Genomic DNA, 15,777 nt, shown 5'->3' on the forward strand with positions numbered 1-15,777 from the left:
TCTCTTCTTATATATTTATGTGTATAAGCACAACCAGAACGGCCTCTAGATTAAACCGTTTTCAATTTTGTTTTCCTCAGTGGTTGTCCTTCTAAAATACAAAAGCATACAATTAATACAGGCTTATCAACCATTTTTACAAAACAGAAGAGAACATATTTAACTGAACATAGTCATTATTCTAGTCTACAATAGTACATACCTCCTATAATTTATATAAACATACAGTCATTATTTCTTTAATATATATATAAATCAAAAGCCAGCTTTTTGGCTATTATCGTAAAACTTATAAAAATTATAAAAATTATACTAAAGGGCCAAGTCTTACCTTTAAATTATATTATATATATGTGGCCTTTGGCTCTCAGGTTTGGGGAGGTCTGTTCAAAAGACTCATCCCACTAGGTTGTAGACTGCCTCTGGTAATTATACTGCCTCTGGTAATTATATTATATATATGTTTCTGTGAACTGCAACTGAACTCATAAGGACTGACTGGCTGTTTTAGCAAAGAATTATCATATGGCATCATATGGTTCAATTTGGGTAAAATTAGTTTACTCATTTGCCATAATTTACTTTTACCTTAAATCAATACGCTTATGATCTTTGTTCCATGTAGTCTGAGAAAGAGTGCCTGCACTTGAAAGCTCCCGGCTTGAATAAATCTTTGTTGGTCTTGAAGGTGTTATTGGACTCAATTTTTGTTGTGCTACTTCAGAGCAACACGGCGACCCACTTGAATCAGTGGTTCTCACTTGTGATGGGTTGTCCTGCTTGGGGATGATGATGGATGGAAGACCCCAAGCAGGGAAGCCCACATGGTGGGCCCATGGCATTTCAAGAGAAATCCGGGAAATCCTGCTGAACAGAGACATCGGAGCTACTTGAAAGGGGTAGGGCCGTGGCTAGACCACCTAGGTCAAAGTTCAGTTTCGGAGCAGAAATTCCATTGCTGTGGGAATTGCTTTGCCTTTAGAATTATACAACTCCCCTGAAGAAGCATATAAGAAGCACCTTTTGTTCTTTTGCTGTTTAAACTCCACCAAATTTCTCTGACCCTTCTAGGGTTGTTTGAGGCAGAATTTTGGTGTGAGGAGTGTCCTAAGGACATGTCTGATGTAATGAGAGGGGAGTGGAACTGATTTTTTTTTTCAGTTGCTGCTAAACTAACTGAAAGACTCATCCGATGAAAGCCACTGTAGAAATGTTGTTCCTAGCACTGAACTCTCCAGTTGCTGTGTCAATATTTGTGAACAGGGATGGGCCATGCTAACTGCAGCATTTCTATAAACAAACTGCACCATACAAATGCCCAGAATGCTTAATCAGAGCATCAGGGCATGGGGAAGGATGAAAAGGCCATCTCGTTGACCCTCCCCAAAACATCTTGAAAGCACCCAGCCCCCTGCCTTCCACTGGGCACCCAAAACTGAGTAGTACCTGGAGCTACCTATTTTAAGGTGACCAGAGATGGATAGTCTAACCCAGGGGTAGTCAAACTGCGGCCCTCCAGATGTCCATGGACCACAATTCCCAGAAGCCCCTGCCAGCGAATGCTGCGAATGCTGGCAGGGGCTTCTGGGAATTGTGGTCCATGGACATCTGGAGGGCCACAGTTTGACTACCCCTGGTCTAACCCAAACTTTCTCAACCAAGGTTTTATGAAACCCTGGGGTTTCTTGCTGGCCCTGGACGGCTTTCCTGAATGAGTGAGAATTAATTAATTTTCTATATTTTAATTAAAAAAAACATTTATCAGGTGCTATGACCAAATATGTTCATATTGACAGCCCCCCTCCCAAAATGGAAGGAGTGGGGAGGGGAGAGGCCCCCGGTGGGCAAATGCACAGCTAGGCTTCCCAGCCATATTATGCGTGATCGTGCCACTTCTGGGGTTTCTCAAAGCCTGAAGAATGCTTCAGGGGGTTCTCAACAGTGAAAAAGTTGAGACAGGCTGATCTAGTCCTTCATCTCATCAATGGGGCCGCAAAAATGCCAACAGAGTTTGTAGATGTCAAGCGCACAGGAAACTCACAACAAAACTTATTCAAAAGAAAAATAGTTTTATTGATTAGCACTACACGCAATGGACTGAAAAGTCAAATCTGACTAGAAGCCAGATTTGCCTCAGCTTATCAATACATTTCTCCCGCCCAAAACTTGACAGTTCCCAAGGGGGGGAGGTGAGTGAGAAAAGACATATGTGAAACCAAAACAGGATTCCAAACTCCCATCCTTGAAAGAGGTGACAAACAGCCCTTTCTGCCCATAACAAGATAAGGTTAACATAACATCACTATTCTATTTTATTGCTTACAAACTACAAGGCCGGGACTAGCAGGCGCCGGGCCCCATCTAGTAATATAACTGACATGGAGGAACTCAGGCTAATTTATGACAGAGATTCTACAATCCTGACATCCCTCCGCATTAAAACTAACTTCACTCCCCCACCTAGCCAACATCAACCGGGCGAGGACAATCAGGAAATGCTCGATGGAAAGCCCGGAGAAGGCGGGGTGCCTTCACATTTCCAGCCTCAACCCACTCTTTATCCCCAGAGGGGAAATCCTTCCAATCGACCAAATATTGAAGGCGACCCTTATGCAAGCGAGAGTCTAAGATTTGGTTGACTTCATAGTGGGTGTCCTTATCGATGTAAATTGGAACAGGCATAGATGGAGGAGGGTGCCACTCGTCCGGGGCTGGAGCTCTTCGCAGCAGGCTGGAATGAAAAACCGGATGCACATTCCTATAAGTTTTTGGTAGAGCTAGCTCCACAGTCACAGCATTTATCAATTTCACCACTTTAAATGGTCCCACAAACTTTGGACCAAGTTTCCTGGATTTCTGCTGGCACCTTAAGTTCTTGGTAGACAGGTAGGCTAAATCACCCACTTTCCAATCAGGGGCAGGTACCCTCTTCTTGTCAGCTTGAGCCTTATAGGCATCTTTGGCTTCCTTGAGGCTAGCAACGATTTCTGGCCAGCCCGTACTGATGGAGGCTGCCCATTTGTTTATGTCAGGGACCTCTGCGGAGCTAAGTCCCCAAGTGGGGGCTGACACTAAATCAGTTCCATACACCACCTTGAAGGGCGATACCCCAGTTGAGGAGTGGACCCCATTGTTATAGGCGAATTCAGCAAGAGGCAATAAAGAAACCCAATCATCCTGCTGGTGGTTGATAAAACAGCGTAAATACTGCTCCAGGATTTGGTTTACTCTCTCGGTCTGGCCATTTGACTCCGGGTGGTAGCCCGAGGTGAGGGCTTGCTCCACACCCAATAGTTTAAGAAGCTCCCTCCAAAACTTGGAAACGAACTGGGGGCCCCGATCCGTCAGGACACGTGTCGGGATCCCGTGCAGACGTACCACGTGTTTAATAAAAAGAGAGGCCAGCTTTGGTGCTGAGGGCACGCCCGTGCAGGGGATGAAATGAGCCTGTTTGGAAAAAGCATCCACTACAACCCATATGACAGTGTTCCCTTGGCTGGGGGGAAGGTCTGTAATAAAGTCCATAGTTACATCAGTCCATGGACGTGAGGGGGTGGGCTGCGGCTGCAAAAGTCCCTTCCTCTTGCCCCCAATTGGCTTTGAGGCAATACAAATGGGGCACCCCTGCACATATTTCTCCACATCTTTACGCAAGGATGGCCACCAGTACTGTCTCCTGACCAGGTGCAGAGTTTTCACAAAACCAAAATGTCCAGCGGTTTTGGCATCGTGGCAAAGTTTCAAAACCTTCCCCCGGGCCGCGGCAGGCACAAAGAGTCTTTCGCCTTTGAAAAAGAGCCCCCCCTTCTCAGACAAATCAGGGCGGAGGGAACAAAACTCTGGGTCAGTTGACAAGTCCTTTTGGACCCAGCCCCCTGGGATGGGCGTAACAGTCTTTGTGTGGCTGCGCGTCACAGCGGCCATCCCCAGTTGGGCGGGGGTAAAGACGGTATCTACCAATGGGTCTCGTTTGCTGTTGTACTGAGGCAGGCGCGATAGTGCATCAGCCAAAAAATTCAGTTTGCCAGGAAGATGCTTAAGGGAGAAGTTGAAACGAGCGAAAAACTCCGCCCATCTCATTTGTTTGGCCGAAAGCGAGCGGGGCTGTTTGAGTGCCTGAAGATTTTTATGATCTGTCCAGACTACAAACGGGATTGTGGACCCCTCCAGCCAATGCCGCCACGTGGAAAGGGCCAATTTCACTGCAGCCGCCTCTTTTTCCCAAATTGCCCAATTTCTTTCTGCCGCTGAAAATTTCTTTGATAAATAGGCCAGGGGGTGCAATTTCCCGTCCCCCCCCTCTTGGAGGATCACGGCCCCCATTGCTACGTCCGAGGAATCTACTTGTACTGTAAATTGCTTAGAGGGGTCGGCATGGGCCAACACAGGTTCAGATGTGAATAACAGCTTTAGTTTATCAAACGCCTCCTGACAGGAGGGAGTCCAAGGGAGAGGCGCCCCAGGTCGGCTTGCCGTCTTCCCCCCTTTGGTTTTTAACAAGTCAGTGAGGGGCAGCGCAACCTTGGCAAAGTTGGGGATGAAGGTCCTGTAAAAATTAGCGAATCCTAAGAAACTTTGTAATTGCCTCCTGGTGCGGGGAGGCTCCCATGCCAGCAAATCACGCACTTTGCCAGGGTCCATTTCGATCCCAGCCTGGGAGACCCGGAAACCCAAGAACTCCACTGCCTCGCGGTGGAACTCACATTTTGACAGTTTAGCAAACAACTGGTGCTTCCGCAAGCGGCGGAGCACTTCGCGGACCAGCTTAGTATGACTCTCAACATTCTCTGAATACACAAGAATATCATCAATGTAAACCAACACCCCTTGGTACAATAAATCATGCATAATTTCATTTATCATATTCATGAACACGCCCGGAGCGCCGGCGAGGCCGAACGGCATTACGGTGTATTCAAACTGCCCCAGGGGCGTATTAAAAGCTGTTAAATATTCATGCCCTTTCTTGATCCGAACTCGATAGTAGGCTTCCCTTAAGTCCAGTTTCGAAAAAACGCGCGCCTTCCCCAAGTGGCCCAGCAAGTCTTTTATCAGGGGAAGCGGGTAGGCGTTGCAGGTGGAGACCGCGTTCAACCCGCGGTAGCCGGTGCACAACCTTAGCGAACCGTCCTTCTTTTTTACGAAAAGGACCGGGGCTGCCAAGGAAGATGTGGCTGGTCTGATAAAACCCCTCGCTAGGTTCTTATCCAAAAATTCTCTAAGCTCCGCCATCTCTCGCGGGCTCATGGAATACAGTTTGGCTTTGGGGAGAGGCTCTCCCTTCTTTAATTCGATGGCACAGTCAGTTTTGCGGTGGGGGGGAAGCTGGTTGCACTCCACCTCCGCGAACACATCACCAAAGTCCCGGTATTCAGGAGGGAGCGCGTCCACCCCCATCCCCAAAGCAGCCACCACCCCGGATCTCGGAGGACCCTGCTGCCGCGTGTGCTGCTCGCAAGCGGCGGAGGTAAATTCCACAGTCCCTTCCTTCCACTTCACAAGGGGATCATGTTCCCTCAGCCAATCCAACCCCAACACGCATGGGAAGGCAGAGTGAGGGGCCACCAAAGGTTGGATTTGCTCCCAATGTTTTTTTATGTCCAAGTCCATGGGGCGAGTCTTTGCCGTGGCTTCCCCACCGGGAGCGCATTTCCCATCTAACTGGGTGATTGGCAAGGGTTCTTTCAGTGCCACTTTCCCCACCCCCAAAGTCTCGGCCAGTGCCGGGCTCACTAGGGATTGGGTGCACCCCGAGTCCACAATACATCGGATTCCCACCGTTTTCCCCGACTTGGGGTTAGAAAGGTTGGCCGGTAGGAGTAGCAAGGGGGAATCACTCACCACGCGTTTGCCCCTGTTGGCGGCCTGCTGGCGGGGCGCCTTTACAGCAGACCGTCCTCGTTTCCCGACTGCTCCTCAGCTTGATCCTCGTCCTCCAGCCCGCTTCCCTCCTCCGAGTCGTCCACCGCTGGCACGGCAGCCACTGGAACCAGGAGAGATTTGGTGCTTTTCTTGGTGGTGGTTTTCTTGGCAGGCGTGGCTTTCGATGGGGCGCTGCTCGCGGCTTTCGGGGTTGATGCCGCTTTCGTTGGGCAGTGTGCGAGGAAATGCCCGGCTTGGCCACATCCCAAGCACAGCCCTTTCTCCATGCGCCGAGTGCGCTCCGCCGGTTCCAATTTGGTTCGGGGCTTGGTCTTCACCGGGGTGGAAGTCTTCGCCATGGTTTTCCCGGCCAGGGCTTGCACCATTGAGGCCCGTTCCAAGCGGTTTTCCATTTCTCCAGCCAGCTGGACCCACCCTTCGACAGTGAGTGGGTCTTCCAGGAGGAGGCACTTGTCAGCCAGAGTGGGATTGAGGCCCCCTACAAACGCCAGCACCCGTTGGGGCTCCGTCCAGTCTGGTACCGAGGAAGCCAGCTCCTTAAATTCCCTGGCGTACTCAACCACGGACAACTTTCCTTGCCGGTGAGCCCGGAGTTTCTTCTCCGCAGTCTCCCGTTCAAACGGTTCCACGTACATCTGGCGCAGGGCCCTCATGAAATGGTTGTAGTCGCGGGTGGCTTGGGGGTGGTAACGGTACAAATCCACGAACCATTTGGCAGCTTTGCCTTCCAGGGCTTGCCCCACGAAACGCACCCGTTCGGCGTCGTCTTGGAAAGTGAACCCCATGTCCATCATGTAGGCTTGGAGGTGCACCAGGAACGTGGGGAAATCGGAGGGGTCCCCAGAAAACTTTGCCTTGAACTTATAGGTGTTCCGCCTTTCCACTCCACGGAGGTGGGCAGGTAGGCGCCCTGGGCCCCAGTCCGCCGGTGCTGGGGCCGGGGCCGGGGGTCTTGCACCCCGGCCAATGCCTCTCCCTCTCCCAGCCGCCACTCTCGCTCGCTCCGCTGCCTGCGCCGCTGCTGCTGCTCGCGCGGCCGCTCGCGCTGCTTCACGCGCCGCCGCCGCTGCCGCCGCCTCGGCTCCCGCGACATCCGCCGCTGCCCGTGCCGCCGCCGCCGCTGCTGCGTCCTCGCCTCCGTCCGCGCCGTCTCCACCAGCACCGTCGCCGCCAGCGCCACCTTCTTCCTCTCGTTCCTCGCCTTCGTCTTCTCTCTCCCTCTGCGCCCTTGCGCGTGCTTCCGCCTCGGCTTCGATCTCTAGCTGAGCCCGGGCTCTGGCCAGCGCCTCAGCCGCCTCTGCCGTTGCTTGCGCGGCCGCCATGCCGTGCTCCTGCAGTGCAAACCCACCGCTCTCTCTCCGTGCACTAGTATCGTGTGCACCCCCACCGAGCACGTCCTTTAGCAGGCGTTGTGTTCGGCGTCTCTCCTCCGGATCCAGCCGACCCGAGAGGTCCTGCAGCCAGTTAGTCACCCTGTCCAGCTTGTACTGCAAGTCCTGTGTCTCACCCACAGGCTCCAGCGCGTAGCTAGGCAGTCCCAGGTGCTCCGGCCAACGTTCATCCCCAGTAGGGCGGTCGTATTTTGACAACCGCCTGCGCTGGGTGATGTGACGTTCCAAAAATTCCTCGGGTCCCGGGGTTGCCCCCGAGACAGCCCGCATCATGGCCGAGCTGTGCGGCCCCGCACCAGCGCCTTCGGCCTGGGAGAGGTCCCAATCCAGGCCCTCTCCCTGATCAGAAAAAGTATGTCCCTCGCCCTGCATTTTGCAGGTGAAAGGAGTTGTGAGATTTGACTTGATGTCAAGCGCACAGGAAACTCACAACAAAACTTATTCAAAAGAAAAATAGTTTTATTGATTAGCACTACACGCAATGGACTGAAAAGTCAAATCTGACTAGAAGCCAGATTTGCCTCAGCTTATCAATACATTTCTCCCGCCCAAAACTTGACAGTTCCCAAGGGGGGGAGGTGAGTGAGAAAAGACATATGTGAAACCAAAACAGGATTCCAAACTCCCATCCTTGAAAGAGGTGACAAACAGCCCTTTCTGCCCATAACAAGATAAGGTTAACATAACATCACTATTCTATTTTATTGCTTACAAACTACAAGGCCGGGACTAGCAGGCGCCGGGCCCCATCTAGTAATATAACTGACATGGAGGAACTCAGGCTAATTTATGACAGAGATTCTACAATCCTGACAGTAGATAAGACAGCACTTATATTTCAAATGGGTGTAGCTATGCATCACCACTCTTTGTATTGACCAGTTTGTGAGACTGACATGGGCCCTGATTAATTAGACGACAGAGACATTTTTTGAAAAGTCTAACAGAAAAAAATTTCAAGAATGGTGGATGGAAGGTAACATCTTAGCATTCCCCTTCTCACACACAAAGGCCTGGCATTCATCCAAGGCCTGGCATTCACATTCTGTGAATTACATGTGAATTGCATTCTGTAACTGTTGGCATATTGGCTGACTTATCAGTTTCTTCCCTATGTGGATTCAGGTATTTCCTCCTCCATTTTCCATTGAGGCCCAACCCCTTGCTCAAGATAGAAGTTTGTCAAGCCAGTACTTGGAGGGGAGTTTTCCTGTCTCCCTAGGCAACTGGTTCCACTGGGATGTTGTTTTTACTACCATCAGGTTTCTCCTAACCTAGGGCTATTCAGGCCAGGGGCCTCCTTTATACAACAAAATTAAAATAATTTTAGAATTATAAAATAAATTCATAATTATGAACTTCCTGCCCAAAGCATTAAGATCAGTTGACAAGCTCTTAGGATCCCTGGCCCCAAAGAGGTTAAACTGGTCTCAGCCAGGGCCTTTTGGGACTTGGTCCCAGCCTAGTAGAATGGTGAGATCAGGACTCTCCTGGACCTTCAACAGTTCTGGAGAGCCTGTAACACAAGCTGTTCTGCCAGGGATATGGTTGAAGCCATAAAACATCAACTCACCCAAACATCCCCCCTTTCCCTCTCAGGGCTATTTATGCAGTGCTCCCTGGTCTCTTCCCTGGGAATTCTGCCGCTGTCGGGTTGGACGGTGTATTTGTTTTTGTAGGATGTTTTTATGTATTAGGGGTTTTATGGGGTTTTATATATTGTTACCCACCATGAGCCTTAGGGGAGTGGCGGGCTATAAATTGAAGTAATAATAATAATCTTTAATCCGCTCCTGCGGATTTAATCCTGCGGAGCGGATTAAATAAAAGAGTCAGGGCTGTGGGGGAGGATTTAGGGCGGGACCCGTCCGGGATAAAAACTCTGAGGAGCGAATCAGGAGCCACGAAGCGGCTCCTGATTCGCTCCTCAGAGTGGCAATCCAGGGCCAAGCGGCCAATTGGGAGGCACGCAAAGCGCACCTCCCTATTGGCTACTTGGCCCGTCTCTCGGAGGCCTTGCCGCTAACTCTTCAGTCCTCCCAAGCCGCCATCCTTGCCGGATGGCCGCCTTGGAGGACCCTGGCCCCACGTCGCTGGCCGGAGGGGAAACGAGGCTCCCACCACCCAGTGACTGCCCTCCAACAAACGGAGACCTCGCTGCGACCCCACCACCCCCTCCGCGGATGCTGCCGCCCGCCAACCTTGACAGTCCCCCACCACCCTCCACCCCCGGCTCAGCAACCCTTCCCGACCCGCGGCCGCCCATCTGCCTGTAGCTGCCGCCGCCCGACCCTTTCCACTTGCCGCTTCCCACGCTGGTCCCGGACTCCCAGGCCGCCACCGCGCCGATGAACGCCTGCCTCCCGAGATGAGGCCGCACACAGGAGATGACTCCATGCGCACTTCCCGCGCCGCAGCCGCCGCCCGACCCTTCCCACACCTCCCGACCCTTCCCCCTTGCCGCTGGCTGCTTCCCCCGCTGTCCGCCCCCTTTGCGGTCACCGCCGCTCTGCGAACGCCTGCCTCCGAAAGCGAGGCTGAAGACAGGGCAGGACTTCAGCGCTGCTCCTGGGCCGTCGCCCCAAGCGGAGCACCCAGGCCGCAGCCGCTGCGCCGCTCCACGTGGCCGCCTGCCTCTGAGGCACCCACCATCCTCCGTCGCCGCGCCTACCCCACGCTCCGGAGCAGCTGGCCCACAGAAAAAGTAGGACGTCTCTCTCACTTCCACCCCCACCCCCGCAGAAGCCTTTGCGCTTCGGTGGGTGGGGGGGGGAACCCTGCTAGCGCCCATTTTATTGCAGGATAAAATGGGCTTTTAATCTAGTAGTAATAATAATAATAATAATAATAATAATAATAATAATAATAATGTAAGGGGTTTTTATTTTTTATAGCAGGCAGTTTTAATAATATATTTTATATAATAGCATATGTAAATTAATTATTTGCATATCTTCTGTTGTGACCCACCCTGAGCCAGCTGAGAAGGGTGGGTTATAAAAATAATAATTATTATTGTGATTATTAATAATAAAATAAATAATAATGGCCAGAAAATAGTTAGGTGGGTCTGAAGCAGCAGAACAAAGTTTGGTCTTAAACTTTGGTCTAAATCCAAACTTAATTTCAGTGGTCAGAAAATAAATGCAGACAGTGAAAAATTTCTTTTAATTAATTTTGTATACATAATCATGCCTCTTGTGGTGCAGGGTGGTAAGGCAGCTGATATGCTGTCTGAAGCTCTGACCATGAGGCTGGTAGTTCGATCCCAGAAGCCGGCTCAAGGTCGACTCAGCCTTCCCTCCTTCCGAGGTCGGTAAAATGAGTACCCAGCTTGCTGGGGGGTAAACGGTCATGACTGGGGAAGGCACTGGCAAACCACCCCGTATTGAGTCTGCCATGAAAACGCTAGAGGGCGTCACTCCAAAGGTCAGACATGACTCAGTGCTTGCACAGGGGATCCCTTTACCTTTTTTAATCATGCCAGTAAAAAAATAAAATAAAATTCCAAGATGCCAGCATGGTGTAGTTGTTAAAGTAGAATCATGGAAGGTGCCATATGGGCCATCTAATCCAACCCCCTGCCTAAAAAGCATCCCGGAGAAGGATCTGTCCAGCCAAGCCTTGAAGACTGCCAGTGAGGGGAACTCACCACGTCCTTAGGCAGCCCAGTCCACTGAAGAAGTAATGTGGAATTTTCCCCTTGATATCTAACTGCTATTTAAACTACCACGTAGTTTAAATCCAATATTGCATGTCCTGCCCCTACTGTCAACAGGAACCTTTCATAGATTCATAGAGTTGGAAGGGACCGAGTCTAGATCATCTCGTCCAACTCACCTACCTCACAGGTGCCTGTTGTGGGGAGAGGATGGGATGGCGATTATAAACCGCTTTGAGACGCCTTTGGGTAGTAAAAAGCGGGGTACAAAAACCGGCTGTCCTTCTTCTCAAGCTGCCCCTGAGTGGACCACACCCCGTGCCCCGCCCTTGGGCCTCCACTGAAAATCCTGGCCTCCAGGACATCTCTCCTGATGAAATCTGCTGCTGAGCCTTAGATTTTCGTCTCTTCTTCGTGATTTTCCATCTGAGTCCAGAGGCTTGCGATGCATCTTGGCTCATTTTCTCCTTAACCGAAGCGCTGGGACGTGCCAAGAGAAAGGATTCTAGTATGTTGATTTTGTTTTCCTTCATTTACGGGGGAGAAGTATTTCGCACATAATTATAACAGCCACAGAGAGATTGTACTAAAAGCGCTTTACTGGAAATTTCAAGGGACCGAACAAGGAAAAGCCTGTGTTTAATGTCAGCACATCGGAGAAAGACTCCAGACTGCGAACGGCAGAGGAGGACAATGCAGAGTGTTCAGGCTGCTGGAAAGGAACCCTTCAGAAAGAGATGTTGGTATTCAGGGGCCAGAATAAATTGAGCCAAGAGTGACCACAGAGCCAGGCCTGCTCATCTGCCTGGCCCTGGGCGGGGAGGGGGGGGGCTCTTTAAAAAAAATTGCAAGAGGATTTGTGTGAGAAGAACAGCGTGTTCACATTTTCACCCCATCCGGCCTCTGAGGAGCTCAGGGTTCTCCTTTGCTCTGTTTTATCCTCACAACAACTCTCGGGGATAGATAGATCTTTAGGATGCTTTAGGATGCTTTGGGCTGATCCTGCATTGAGCAGGGGGTTGGACTAGATGGCCTGTATGGCCCCTTCCAACTCTATGATTCTGTGACAGACAGACAGACAGACAGACAGACAGACAGACAGACAGATGGGGGGGGGGGAGAGTCACCTATGGTCTGCATTACAGGAGAATTTAAGCCCGAACCCTGGCTCTCTAGCCGCTGTCTTGTTGGGTGTGGGAAAGCCAGGCCTCAGTGCTGCGAATGCCTCTGCTGCTGTACTGAAGAGGACTTTTCCATCCTTGTGTGTTGGGGTGGGGGTAAGTCCCCATGAGCCTCAGACAGTTAGGTGGCTGTAAGGTTTACATGCCCACTTCTCCCTCCAAGCCGCATAAGTTTGCTTTCGTGTCTGGAGTTTTGAGGTGGAGTTGGCAAAAGACCTCCAGGCTCTCGAAATGCAAAGGTGGAGTTAGGAAGGCGGTCTTGGCACCGCTGAGATTTTCCTTTTGCATGTTGGCCTCCGGTCAGCTTGCAGCTGGTTGGATGCCAACTTTCTCTTTGTAGCTCATTTTCTAACGTATCAGTCTGGACTGAAAATCAGACACAAAATGCTCTTTCCATTGAGATGGATGTGTGAGTGGGCTAAGTCCAGGGGCTGGTGGCCAAGACGTCTTTGTCGCATGAACACCCTTGTGTTCACCTCCAGGTGAAATTCCCAGGTGAAAAGAGGGGCAGGTGTATTTTCATGATAAGGATGGTCATCTGAGCCTCAAGACCCATCTATCAGTCCATCTAGTATGTTTGAATGATGAAGAAGTGCCCAGGGAGAAAATGTACTCATTTGAAGAAGAGCTGGTTCTTATATGCCATTTTTCTCCACCAGAGAGAGTCTCAAAGCAGCTTAAATTCACCATCCCTTTCCTCTCCCCACAACACACACCCTCTGAGGTGGGTGAGGCTGAGAGAGCCCTGATATCACTGCTCGGTCAGAACAATTTTATCAGTGCCATGGCGAGCCCAAGGTCACCCAGCTGGCTGCACATGGGGGAGTGCAGAATTGAACCCGGCTCGCCAGATTAGAAGTCCGCACTCCTAACCACTACACCACTCTTTGAAATGCAGTATTGAAGAAGAGTTTGATGGATACCCTAGAACCACCAAAAAGGGCAAATGAGTGGATTCTAGTTCAAATCCGGCCTGGACTCTCACTATAAGACAAAATGACTAAACTGAGGTTATAATATTGTGGTCACTGGATGAGTAGACAAGAGTCATGGAAAAGACAATCATGCTAGGAAAGGCAGCATGAGGTGGAACATGGACTCAGTAGGAAGCGTCCAGTTTGTATAGGTGTTAGTGGCACTGTACGTCTTTCCTCTTCCTCAGGATTCTCTTCTCTATTTCATTTTCCCTGTCTGGGAATGGGGTTCCTGCCCGGCTGATGCCAAGCCTGTGGGCCCCTGGAGAAAACAGCTGTGTTGGAGGGTGGACTCCAGAAATTTCCCAACCTGGAGTTGTCAAATACAGTCAGTACGGCAGAGTGCCCTAAGGACAATGTGGGCAATGGGGCATAAGTTTAAAGTTGTATGACAAAATCCTTCTTTCTGGGCTGTAGCCTCTCTCCTCCCCCTTTCCTCCTTAAGGGCCCCCAGAGTGACACCTCTTTCCACTGAGGGGCCCTTCCACCCCCAGTCTGGGGGCCCTTCCACCCCCTGCCACCATCGTACTCTGCTAGGGCCCCACAAGTCCTTAAACCACTCCTGCCCCCCCTCCCCATAGGCCCTGGCAAGCCCCAGTCTTATCCAGCGAGCAGAACCTAAACCAAAGCAGGGCTAGATTCAAATGCAGTGCTAGATTCAGACCGTGTTGGTCTGAAGTTGCACAATAAAATCAGAGTCTAGTAGCACCTTTAAGACCAACAAAGATTTATTGAGGGCGTGAGCTTAGGCTCACACCCTCAATAAATCTTTGTTGGTCTTAAAGGTGCTATTGGACTCTGATTTCAAAGCAGTAATGTTTGAGAATCCCTAAGGTTTTCGTACTTGGTGCAAACCTTTCCAGGTAAGGGTGATGCACACCTTCCATCTGAACTTAGACAAGACAGTGTGCTTCGGCCCCCAGAAGTCTGAGAAGATTGCTTCATGTCCTCTGGCCGCCAAGCTGAATGAAAAGCACCCTTGTCCTGACGCTCAAAGAGATTTTGCATCAGCAAGAAAGGGAGTGCTGGACATCTTGTTTCAAGAAGCTGGCGACTACAAGAACCGGGAGGGGAGTGGCACATCCTGAGCCACCCCATGTCACAGAAGAACTGGGAGTCCTGTGGGGCACGACGCAGACTGAGCTCTTGTTTCCCAAACTTAAGGACACAGCTGGAACTGCACAAACAGACCAACAAGGCCTACGGCTAAGATCAAGAGATGGGCAACAACATTTAGGACAAAATTGAATTGAATTGATTTTATTTATAGTCCTTCCTTCTCACTGAGGATCAAGACAGGTTACATAGGGACCATTTCCGCATGAGGGATTAGGCAGGGATCAACACTCATTGGGGTTCGGGACAAATTCCCGCGTCCAGATGGAATTGGGCCCAGGCCTGGCTTGACGCAGGGCCTCAGTTGCCCCTCTTTAATTCACATTCCCTTTTCTGCTGCGGGATGCAAGGGGGCGCATGTCAGGCCTGATCCATGTGGACACGGAAAACCAGGCCTTTCCGGTGAGCTTAATCCGCCCTTGTAACCACCCCCAGGGACCCCTCCTGCTGGCTCCTGCCAAGCTCTCCTGTTTCTGCTGCCACCAACTGCTGTGGAATGGCATGGAACATATTTTATAATTTAAAGGAGTGATTGTGCAATAACATGAAAACTCCTTTAAAACTTTATCACTGCTCGGTCAAAACAGTTTTATCAGTGCCATGGTGAGCCCAAGGTCACCCAGCTGGCTGCATGTGGGGGAGTGCAGAATCGAACCGGCAAGCCTTACTGTGGAAGGGGGCAGCAGATCAAGGGAATGAGGAATGAAGGGGGTGGGACGCAGGGCACAAAGAGCTTAGTGCTAGGACAACTTTCCCATGGGAGGGGGATGAAGGGAGGGGGGAGGGAGGACAGTGACAAAGGAAGGGGCATGCCCAAACACAAAATGGCGGGCATTGTGAAAACCAGCAGGATGTTTTGGCTTCCTGTCCCGCAGCTCTCCTGTGTGTACACAACTCCTGGGAGCAAACGGGAGAGTGGGGCAAGGGCTTCCTGCATGGTACTGGGAAGAATCGGGGCAACTATCCCCAGGCCAGAAACCAGGGGGCAGAGTGGCATAATGTCCTCCGTTTACTAGAGTAAGACAATGCAGTTAGAAGAATGAGACATACAATAAGTCATGCAGTTGGAGTTAAGATTATGGAATGGAGATGGGTTCTCCATCTTTTTTTAGCCATCTGATAGAGAGGCTGATTCCGTGAAGGTTCAAGGGGGTGGCAGGTGACAGTGGATGAGCAATAGGGTTGTCTTGCTTAGTGCAGGGGGTTGGACTAGATGACCCAGGAGGTCCCTTCCAACTCTGTGATTCTATTCCTGCTTTCTCCAGACCCATCATTGACTGTTTTGGGAGGGGTGGGTGGACATGACCATATATGATCATATCACTCAATAAACGTTGAACAAGCAGGGGCTCAGGTGGCGGTGACATCCCTTGGCAAAAGACTACCCCCCTCCCCGGACCTCAGTAAAATTGTCAATTGTTGACCGGTCCCCGGTGAAAAAAGGTTGGGGACCACTGTTTATGACAGCCCTTCAGGTATTTGAAGATGGTCATTATATCACCTCTTAATCGTCTTCTCTCCAGGCTCAACAGACTAAGCTCCCTCAACCTTTCCTCATATGACTTTGTCTC

General features: G+C 50.7%; 1 long non-coding RNA gene across 1 annotated transcript; it reads right to left on the bottom strand.

Moving 5' to 3' along the window:
- Nucleotides 1-2,049: 2,049 nt before the first annotated feature.
- On the bottom strand, nt 2,050-8,085 carry LOC143827859 (uncharacterized). The gene is made up of 2 exons (XR_013227423.1): nt 7,880-8,085; nt 2,050-2,307 (listed from the first exon to the last, which is right to left on the bottom strand). It is a non-coding gene; the product is annotated as an uncharacterized LOC143827859 (long non-coding RNA).
- Between the last annotated feature and the right edge of the window lie 7,692 nt (nt 8,086-15,777).

This window comes from Paroedura picta, chromosome 18 (genome assembly GCF_049243985.1).
Source record: "Paroedura picta isolate Pp20150507F chromosome 18, Ppicta_v3.0, whole genome shotgun sequence".
NCBI lineage: Eukaryota > Metazoa > Chordata > Lepidosauria > Squamata > Gekkonidae > Paroedura > Paroedura picta.